The following is an 11668-nucleotide window of genomic DNA, read 5'->3' on the forward strand; positions in this document are numbered from 1 at the left end:
GCACCCCGCCGCCTTCTCCTCGGGGATCGCTCTGGCCACCCTCCGCCACCACGCAATCCTCCGGGGCGCCGGACAAAGTTGCGGGGAAGACCCACCTGAAGGCCACGCGCGGCGATCGGCTGCAAAAAAATTCCCTCCAAATTTAATAAAAACATTAATTATTCCCCGGCACTTCCCCCTCGGAAGCAGCGAGCGCCACTGACAGAGCTCAATCCCGTGGTTTTTCCTCTCCTCCTCCTCCAGGGGCCCCCGAGCCGCGCCGGCGGATCCCCGCCGCCCATTGGCTCCCCGCGCCCCCCGCCGGATCGCCGGATCGCCGCCCGCCCGGCCCCGGCCCCGGCCCCGGCCCCGGCCACGGCCCCGACCCGCTCCCCCCGGCCCGGCCCGGCCCGGCCCGGCCCCGCTGCCGGCGCGGAGGAGGAACCGCAGCACGCGGCTGCTTGGCCCGGGGGGATCGGCAGTCACACACAGCACGGTGCCACCACACCGACCCCGCGATCCTACTGCAGCTCTTACACCCCCGGGTGCTTCCTCCCCCCCTCGCCCTCCACCCTCCCACCCCCCCGCCAAAAATAAATAAATAAATAAATGAAAATAAAAAATTGAAGAAGTTTAGTCTTCCTGGCTTCAGAAAAGCAAGGAAACAACATCCCCACACACACCCCCCATCCTTTTTCTGGCCGCGCAGCAGTCCCACCAAACTTTGCAGGAGCAAGAGGTGAGGGCACCAGGAGGCTTTGGCCACAGCTGAGGCTTCATGCTGCTCTGCCACAATCTGGTGCCATCCCAGTTTGTTTTGTTTTGTGATGTTATTATTATTATTGTTTTAGCTGAATCATTGAAAGCAGTTGTTACTTCTACTAAGACGACAATTTCTAGCTTTCATGTCAGCAGCCAGGCACCGGACCCAGGGGTTGTTTTTTAGTGCAAGCTCAGGATTTCTGACAGCCTCCCCAAGCCAAGTTACTTTCTTTCTCTGCAGAGAGTGGATGGTGGAAGGCCCAAAAAGTCTGAAGTGCCCACACGCAGCAGAACAGGCAGTTTAGCTTCACCCAGCATCCACCCTCGTCCAGGCTTTGGGCACAGAACGGCAGGTAGCACAGCAGACAGGTGGCATACTTGGGTATTCAGGACATGCTGCGAGATACAAAGTTTCCGATCCTTTTGATCTGTTGCAGTTCCACAACCAACAGGCAGATCCACAAGGTACCAAATCCAACTTTGCCCTCAGCCCTTTATGAGGGTTTTCATCACAGCTAAGGGTGAGACACCAACTAAAGAAACTATTTTTGAGTAAATTGTCTGTAGGGTATTAACAGTATTCAGGTTGCTTCTAGACTAGTTTATACTGAAAATTGCATTTATTTTGCTATTTTGGAGTATATTTCTTTCTCCCTCATTTTTTCCCCACTCCCTCCATTCTGGTTTTGCTGTTCACACTCACACACTACTTGTCTTGTCCATAGGGCAGCCTCATTTTCCCACCACGCCATCCTTCCCATGATGCCCACCACCAGCTGGTAGCTTCTTTGCTCTTGCTGTTTCCATTTCCCAGAACACCTGGAATTACAGGAGGGTACTCAACTGGATTTTAAATGTTGTCTATCCCAATGGTAATTGTAATGTGTTCTTGGCTAAATCTCAGAGCTGCTACTTCTGTACACCACTTCTGCGATGTAATAGGGAAATAAAACTCTACAGCAGCTTCCTGGATAATGATTCCATCAATTTCTTGTTTATATCCATACCCAGACATAAGCAGCTGGGCGGGACATGATGGGCTTGGAAGGGTCCGACCTCAGGAGTGCATGGCTTAACCCACAGACCCACCAGATCAGCTGCCTTCCGCAGAGCTGATGGAGCTCTCCAGCTGTCCATCCCATCCTGCTAGTTGCATGTCTGAGGCACTCATCAACTAGTCCCCAGAACATGGAACTCACTAGTCTAAGCCAAAACTGATGATGGATGGCTTTTTCTTTAAACAGTTCATTGGTGTGTATGGTTCCCAAGTTGAAGTTCTTGAGGGACCTCAGCCATCTCAGGTGTTTATCACCTCCTGTGGACTTGGCACAGCTTGATCCTATCCTATGCTTCCCTGTACTGCAGCCTGCACCTTTCTGGTGGCTTACAGACCTGGAGGAGGCCTGCACCTCGCTAGTCGTTACGGATCTGGAGAAGGCTAGCACCCTGCAATGGCTGTGCTCAACTTGCCAGTGTGGGCTGTAACTCCAGGAGAAGCCCAAGTGTCCCGGCTGGAGACACACTGCATGTCTGCTGCTGCTCCTCATTTTGTGTGTCTCTCACCTTCCTCCTCCTCATCTCTGGCCCTCACACGTGCTAAGGAGGAAAAGAAAAACACAGCTATTTTGAAGACCTCCTTATCCTCCTCTCTGTTCATCCACTGTGCTGACTGGTACTCAGGAAATCGTCATTAACTATTAAGTAGATGCTTACAGGAAAATGAAACAAAACAAAAAAACTCCTAACATATATGCCATCAACCCACTCCAATTTCTACGTGTAGAAATGTAGCCTTGTACTATCACCAACCATACCTGTGTTATATGTAAACTAGTGTAGCCACAGTAATTATGTTGCAATTTTGAATTCTTGTCAAAAATTCTCACAACCTTACTTCATTTTTGTAATAACGTTTTAATGTTTAACTACTATTTCCAGAAAAAAAATTGAAAAGACACAACAGATTTGACCAAGTTGAATATATTCTAGAAAAATGTGCTGAAGTTATTTTACTAAAAAATTGTTTAAAATAATTCAGCTTTTCCAGTGGCAGTACTTTGGAAGCAAGACATTTATTTTCTTCTAGAAATAGTCTGAGTCAATTACAGTATAAATCCTTACTATATACTGAAAAATACATATTATTTCCATATCATAATGGCAATGTATACTTCACACAGTTGTCTGAAAGAGGGCAATGAAATATATATTTCTTGCTTGATTTCACATACACTGGAACTACAAATCATTTCTGTATCACATGTATCACATTTCTGAAAATGTGACAATTTAACCACGTTTTCAAATAAAGAAATCAACAATCACAATCCAGTATGATAAAAACTAAATTCAATTTTTAAAAAAAAAAAAGAAAAAAAAAGAATTAAAGCTGACCTGATAACGGGGCAACATGATGGAGAATTACACTCAAAAATACTTTATGCTGAAAAAAAATAACCCTTTTGGACATCTTCATAAAATCCCTCAGAAAAAAAAAAAAAAATAGTCACAACTGACTAACTGACTAAATTCTAAAATTGTTATCTGAACCATTCCTTCTAGGCATTTCCCCAGTAAACATGGTGTACTTCTGAACCTGGTGTATGAAAAAAGGAATGCCATCAATCTAAGCAACTATTAAGCAGCAATATTTAAAGCATAGTCTATAGCAGACTCAATAAAATAACAACTAAGTATGTGACTGACTACAGCAAAACCATGAAATCCTAATGAGATTTCTCTCTAACAAATTAACCCTTGACCACATTTTAACCTACTGATGCTGAATCTCCCAGCACGTTAACAGTGGTTATTTTATCATAATGCTATTGGCACACAAATAATACATAGTAACAAAATTAAAAAAGAAAAAGATAAATGCACATAGCAGCTTGGCTTTTCATAAAGCTGATGGTTCAGATGCAGCATCCAGGACTGAACCTTAAATTAGAAAAAAAAGAAAGTACTGGTAGGAAGGAAACGCACAATGATTATATCCATATGATAAACTATCAGATGTGGGACTAACAGTGCATGCAAACAAGTGTCTTCAAAGAAAGAAGGAAAGAAAACAAAGAAGTAATCCCAGTTAAATGGTATTTAACATATGGATTAATAACACATCGCATATATCACTGTAGTTTAGAGTCAGCAGTTCTCAAACCCAGAGGCCTGGTTAGGTAACTGCACTTAAAAGCCCATTTATCTGATAAAGCAATGCAAGGTAATTTTTGGGTTAACATTTATGTGCTAGTCAGGTAAACAAAAATTATGATACTCCACATAAAGTGCAAGAAACAAAAAGCCCAAATAATTTTCTTAGTACAGGTGAAAAGTGAACTCAGTTTAATAAGTTTTCAGCCTCCACCTTAGCTAAGATATAAAACTTAAAGTTGACTACAGAAGCTTGATAAAGGAGAAAGACTGGCAATTCTTGTAGGCAGAGCACCGTCCCAGAGCAATGAGGAGCTCAGTAAGCTGTCTGGTTCCAGCTCTGCTGGCAGTCTGCTAGGTAATCCCTGCACAGGCCGCCCCTGCCACTGCACCTCTTTTTCATTCCTATGGAGAGGGATAATGATTCTTTCTTCATTTGAGATTTATCATTGAAAATAATAGGAAGCCTATTAATAGAAAGTGTATCCTGGCTGCAACTAGCACCTTGAATTGTCATTATCTAGCTCTTTCTGAATTGGTAGAGGACAAAAGTCATGCTACACATGCGTAGTAATTTCAATAACACTACACAACAGAAGTGGGTCAATCGGACCTCTGAATTGATGCTCAGAAAAGAACGCTCAGCTCTGCACCCTGTCACAGCCAAAGCAGTAAGCAATCCTCTGCCACAAAATACCAGAGAACAAGTGAAACGATAGTTTGATCAGCCTGTATAAACCGTTACCATCTAGTCTTAGTGATTCTCATTTCCTGACCAATTCAGCAAATCAAAATGAAAAAGTTACTAGCCTCAAACTTAACATAGCAATATATGAGTCTCTGGTAGAACAAACCAAGTCAAAACACATACATGTAAACTGCAATGGGTTTCTTGCAAGGTCATTGAAGTTCCTAGCTTGCTGCCCTTGCCTTACATTCACAAAATGGCCAGCCACAAGTAAGTGATGAAGAAGTAGCCTAGATCATTTGAATATCAGGCGAGTCAAAGAATTTGTGCACAAACCTTAGTCTCACAGATGGCTTTAATCTGCACATCCTCCCTTATTAATACGCAGAGAGAATCATGCAAACACTTCAGAATCCTTTGCATATTTTATGCGAGATTTTTGCCCCATTATAGTTCATGAGGGAGATAGAAAACCTCAAATCTCCTTATGCAGTTATAGTCTAAGACAAACATGGAAGAAAGATAAGGAAGAGAAAAGTTTATCAGCTGTGTTTGCTAAATTTGCTGGAAAATCTGTTATTTAGAAGTTGTTCAGTGTACATTAAGTGACTTTGGTCATGATTTCATCCCTCCTGAGAGCCTGACATCCTGAAGACACAAGGATGTTATAAAGTGCACTTTCAGAATTATAAACTCACTGAAGATCACTGTCAGACATGCTCAGAGCTTGAGCACAGACTTGAACAAGAGGCTTGCAGAAAAAAAGTAATGTCATTTGTTAGATGAATGGCTATAATGACAAAAAAATCCAACAGTATAAAAAAACAAACAAGCAAAAAAAACCCCAAGCATTGGACTCAAAGGAGGGCTTGTGTGCCTTAAGTTTAGAAGGAGAATCTACTGTGGAGAAGAAAGATTCTATAGGGGCAGCTAATGAACTATGTTCATTGATTAAGTGACACTCCAGAGACACTGTTTATGGAACAGTTTATCTGCTAACACCTGTAGACATGTACTTCTTACATTTTTAAATTCCATGTCAGGCCTAGGTGGGATATTTTCATCCATCTACTTCTTACAAGTACAGACATTTACTTAAGATTCTACAAGGCTGGTGGCCCCAACAAATCCAGATAGCAATTTTCACAGATTTGTTATGCACTCTTTTTTTTGTAGCTGAATCTCTCTACAAATGTTCATTCATAAATTTTGTCAGTTACAGCAACGCTGAAAACTACTACTACTAGCAGGCAATGACTGTGTTGATATTACATCATATTATTGATATGGTTGCACCTGCACTATTAATTTACCAACTGTCTGTGACTCTCTCCTTTGCATGTTCTAGTCTCCCCATCTGGAGGATTACACCTGTGAAATCACAAATGCCTATAACCATTAAGATGTAACCTTCTGCCTTTGCATGCTTTAAACCCAGTTATTTGACTACAACATCTGAGTTTTCCAAGAATGCTAGTGATGAAGAAAGTACAAAATCTAAGCCCAGTTCCAAGCACATAAAAATAGCAAGACACTGAAAAGCAGATAAGGATTAATAAGAGAAAGAAAAATGTAAAATTTGGAGAATATGGTATGCCTATGCTTTCATAAGTAAGAAACAAGACCTGTCGTAACAGCAGAAAGAAACCATACAGACTAGATAAACCACAACATTAGCTAAAGAGCTTACTTATAGTAAATACTGTTTCAGAGACAAACTGACCCAATGTCCAGTTAAACTGGGAAGCTGTTTTGCGGGCAAGAAGGTGAGAGGTGTGTATTTCCATTTGTGTTCAGGTGGTGAATTAGTTTTTGTGTGGCTATTTGCAGTAGGGCATATGTATCTGTTGTAGAGGGCCAAATGTGAGAGAAAAGTGCAGTGTTAACTTCTGTGAAGATAATTAGATCATATACATTAATTTCTCAATTTTGTTGTATTTAACACGTTCTATAATTTGCAGTTACTGAGAATGCCAGCCTTGCAGCAGGGCTTCATTGTGCCTGTGAAGATGCTAAGTAAAGATGCCTTTTTCTGTTCTTTAATCAAGCAAATGAAAACATGCATCCCTTGTTCCACCCAGACTGGTACTCTTAAGAGACAGAGGTAATAAAATAGGTAGTAGCAACATATGGTTTCTACCAGTGCCAAACAGAAGCATTTTTTATCACAGGTTTAAGGAAGCATTTGAAAGAAAACAAAGTAAGAGGTTCCTGAGCTTTCCATGGGAATTTTTCCCATACGAAGCAGAAAGTAGAAAATGCACAGCACTGTAAGCTTTTATTTTTGCTTGAATGGCTATTACAGCTATTAGATGGCTATCTAGCAGCGAATATCACAGTGAAGGCAAACCGCATTGTCAAGAGCCAAAGATGAAGTGTTCCTATGAAAGATAGTTGAGAAGAGCATGTGAGCCAGGGCAACACGAACAGGATGGCAACACAGGCAAGAAGCAAGTCTTTGGTAGCACTACAAGTTGTGTGCAGGCAGGTATACCAAAAGAAAAAATGAAGTTCAGAAGTATAAAAATGGCCAGCAGGCAGTGACTAGGAAAAAAACATCATGTTTTCTTGTAAGCAAACTTTATATTGAGGCATAAACAACAGTTTTAGCCATATGATTAGTAAATTTTTCATTGGGAAAGAATTCCAGGTGGGAAGAAATCCCCTAAAAATGGAGCCAGAAATGAAGCCCTACAGACAGGAGTAGGATGTAGATGCAGGCTAGAGCCCTCCACAATGAGTTGTGCAGAACTTCATAGAAATAATAAATGTCACAGAGGATATATCAACACAGTAACACTTAAACCCTCAGAATTATAAAACATAGCAGGCACAGAACATTTAGAAGCAGGAAGTGATCTTTTTATTCGGTGAATTTAATGTGCTTAAAACCTTTCATTTGCACCTCCCAAAATCTGTTAGCAAGACAGGGAAGCATAATTACCCCTGTTTTTCGAAAGAGGAAAATGAGGCTCTTGCGAGTATACCAAGGATCAATAAGAGGGACAAATGTTGCATGCTGGGAGGATTTCAGTCATATTCAAGGACTTCATTGCTTCTCTGACCTAGCTATATTGGGTCAGCAAACTCAGCTCTGATTTCAGAGGCTTCTTCCACATAGAGTGCACAAGGTTACCATTATTTGGAACTTTGCAATTCATTAGGTTTCAGTGTTTGAAAAAGAAGGGAGAAGGGAAGGACATGTAACTCTATCTTTGAATGTTAGGATTTTCATTTTTCTTTAACTATCCTATTTTAATAAGGCATTTATTTTCTATAAATTACTGGTTCATGTTGGAATTCATTTTATCATGTTTTTTGTCTGATTCAAAGAGTAAATTATGTTTAAAAATCTCCTTCATTCAAACAAACAAAAAAGAGGAACTGGAAAGCAGGAGGTGAAACCAAGTCTCCATTATATATGATGAGGGCCAAACAGAGCAAATATGGTCTAGCCCCACCTGCTACTGCAGCTGCTGGTGTTATAGCTACGGGTAACTTTACTGTAGGGAAGTAAACAGGATTAGATGATTGCAGTGTAAAAGAACTTGATCAGAAAAAGAGTATTTTTCTCGCTGAAATGTCTTGTTATGGGCTCACACAAAAGTGATTTAGTTTTTTTAGGTCTGCACAACCTTGGATGAATTCAGCTGTGGCCTTCCATTATTTTATGAAAGAAAAAAAAATGGTTCTAGCTAAAAAGGTATGTCTTCTGAGAACTGTCTGCTGCCTAATGAGCAAACAGTCTGTATGGTCCATGAAGAGTGAGAAAGATTCCTGTAGCATAGTGACATTTCATAGTCTTATGTCTCTTTCTAACACATTGCAGACTGGATAAATTAATCTACTGTAAACATTAAAAGCCTTTTTTACGTAAGGAATTCCTTATAAGACACACTGCTCCAGCTATTTCCTTGTGTTTATTATTCTGACAATTCATTTTTATCATTAAAAAATGTTTAACTGAGTAGTAGAGATTTTGAAGCCAAAATCTGTACAATCTTCTATTTTGATTCTGAGGGAAAGGAAGTAGAGATTTCACTGATCTCATTTACTGTAGCTTTTTATTTTGACTCTGTATTTTCAGCATGATGTAGTGTTAAACTGGTGGTACCTGCTCTACATGCATATTTGGAAACACCAAATACTGAGGCTCACAAGTAAGTGAAGTTTTTTTGTTTTGTTTTGGTTTTTGGTTTTTTTTTGTTAGGTCTTTTCAGAGCGTCTGCAGAAAAAAAAATGTATTATTGTGAAAAAGAAGCAGCTGCTCTTAAAATGTCATGGATAGACACAGAAAAGGTTGCACAAAGTTTCCACTACTTTTGAAAATGAGTGTTAAAATAAAATAATAATAATAATAAAAATCAGTTCAACAAATGCCAGTCAGCTTGAATGGAAATTTTCAGTTTGGCAGAATTTCAGGAATAGAATGGCAGAATAGAGACAGAAGTATTTGACATTTATTTGCTTGTGTTGCGAAATCACATCTTGGTTGAGAAAGAGGAAAAGAGAAGAAATAAACACCTCTAAGAAAAACAGCAATAAAAAAGGTTCACTTTATGTTTGGTTGGACTCAGAATATACAATTAAATTATGCCAATCATATCATTTTTATTTATTAACCTAAGATTTAAAATATGGTAATCATATTTGGCTTTTGTACATAATAGTCTTCACTTGCATTCATTTTTTCAATTTTGGTTTGGGTTCATCTTTATTGTAATTTTAATTTCAAGCGCTAAGTTTAGCTCTCTTTCTGTGTTAATTGCTATGTTTATTTTTCTTTTTAATTTTAGAGGCCTGCAGTACAGTTTGAACTGGAGATTAATTAAATTCCTGATAAATCGCATTCTAACAGGAAATCCCATTGTGAACAGGGCCAGGCTATATTTAAAGAAATATAAAATAATAGCAATAATAAATCTTCTCATTCAGTTAGAATCCAGTGCAAATAAGAACAGAAGTTCAAGCTGGCATAAGACAACTCAGACTATAAATTTGCCTTGGAAAAACCATGAGAGTGTAGGACTTCATATATCTAAGGCTAGAGTCTCTGAAATCTGTTACTTTATTCATAGTGTTCCAGTTACAAACTCTGTTGACGCCTTCTATTGTCATCACTATGCTTTCGATGATGGCCTGAGGAAGAAGTTGGTTTCTACTCATGTCTTACAAAACAAAACTCAAGCACATTCCCGTAGCCAATGTAATTTTTTTTCCACTGACGGAAAATGCAAAGGAAAACGTACCTGAACTACAGGTCACTTGCTTTCTCTTAATGTTTAACTGTTTTATCAATTCTGATTACATTATATTTTGTAAAAGTAATTTGTGGTATAAAGTGTGTACTGATTGTTTGAGGACTACAAGTCAGAAAAAAAGTCCTTCCAAAGACTTATACTCTGCTTAGTTGATATAATGGTTTAGTTGTCTCATTCCTCGGACTAGATCCTACTCTTTACTATCAAAGTTCTCTCTGTAGAATATTAAATATTCTATTTTATTTAATATTAAAATATTAATTTTAGAAGCTAAAAGATACAGGATAAAAATTATTCTTACCTCTCACAGGACCATTTATGTCACATCATCATAAAGATAACATTTTTGGTACAAGCTCCTTGGATGACACGGGTATAAAGGTGCAGTAATATACACAAAGATGCTCCTATATGGAAAGACACGTAAAATTATTCAAAAAGTTAATATTCCATTAAAATTTCCACCTTTAAGAGAATAAAAATGATGCACTTGACAGATAAAGCTCAGTTTGCTGAATGTTCTTGTACTGTGCTCAAAAGTTTAGGGAATGAGGCAGTTGTTAGAGCCATATACAATGCATCTCAACTCATGCTACTGACAATACATCACAGTTATGCACAGGCAACCAAAGTAGTTCAAAAAAGTTGTCAATAACTTATGATAAAATGACAATATGTCCCAGTAAAAGCAAGGAGAAAATTCTAATATTTGAAGATAAACACTTGAAAAATACAAAAAATAAAATTAAAAAATACTCTTTTTAAAAAAAAATTGTCATTACTCAAAGACAAAAAAATCAGATAAATGATTATTATGAAAGCAGGGGAAAATGCCCCCCAATATTATATCTTCCCACATTTATTCTCACAGGAACAGATTAATACCTTTCTTTTATTACATGGAACTGAAAGCCTCCCATAAAGAAGTTCTAGAATAAATATAGCCAAAATTAAGTTTTCCTGATTTCTGTTGTACAGGACGTACAGAACAAAAGAGAAAAGAAGAAAGAAAAACCTTAAAAAACGGGGGAAAAAAAACGTAGATATTTGACAACTTGGAATGTTTGAAATTGCTGAATAATTGAATGCTTAGGCCCTAGAAAACATCTTTCCATAAATCCTAGTGTTTTATATTTACATAGTTTGTTCCCTCAAAGATCTCAGTCAGGAACCTTACACTCCATGAGATTTATTTATGTTGTTAGATTTTGTAAAATAATTTTTTTCCATTCTTTAAGGTCTCTTTATAAAAAACAATACTGGGGGGGCTTTTTTCTTTTTCTTTTTTTCCCTACAGTCCCAAACACCTGCGGAAAATGCACAGTTCGGCAAAATGCTAGTAATAATAATAATGATTTTCACTTATTTTGTGGCTCTTTTTAGCAGGAGGTCCTTTACTGAATATGAGGCAGTGAGGTAAATGTATTTCACAGGATTGTACAACCTATGAAATTCTGTAAGCTCACTCAAATCCCTTATCAGTGGATAAATTCAAATTCTGAAAGCACAAGTACCTCCATGCTAAAAACAGAGGCATCAGACACTGCTGGCATTTCCTTCAAAACAACAGCAAAAACACATCTGCCTGGAAGAAACTGAGAGCTTTAGGAGAACACTAGAATGGCAACTCCTAGTATCCACATAGTGCATTTAAAGAATAGCCTGTTTATGTTAGGTTTAATATAGCAGAGAAAGCTGTGCTGCCAGTAGTGTCTGACAAATATCCCTCAGCATCTAGAGGCAAAAGTGTTGAGAGTTGAGTTTTATGAGCATTTAGGCTTAGGCTTCTGAGCAAAGACTGTCAACAAGGAAAGCATTCTCGCCA

The 11668-nt window shown here is 38.8% G+C and overlaps 1 protein-coding gene across 3 annotated transcripts in view; it reads right to left on the reverse strand.

Annotated features, from left to right (window-relative positions):
• ETV1 (ETS variant 1) overlaps positions 1 to 286 on the reverse strand; it is a 65044-nt gene extending 64758 nt beyond the window's left edge. Inside the window, exons 1-2 of one of the 3 annotated variants that reach the window (XM_021387821.1) lie at positions 204 to 261; positions 5 to 119 (exon numbers count right to left, since the gene is read on the reverse strand). The gene's annotated coding sequence lies outside the window, so the exon portion shown is untranslated. Of the gene's footprint in view, positions 1 to 4 lie in introns of all 3 variants that reach the window. The other 2 variants (XM_021387820.1, XM_021387819.1) reach the window with 2 other exon arrangements.

This window comes from Numida meleagris, chromosome 2 (assembly GCF_002078875.1).
Source record: "Numida meleagris isolate 19003 breed g44 Domestic line chromosome 2, NumMel1.0, whole genome shotgun sequence".
In the NCBI taxonomy this organism is placed as follows: domain Eukaryota; kingdom Metazoa; phylum Chordata; class Aves; order Galliformes; family Numididae; genus Numida; species Numida meleagris.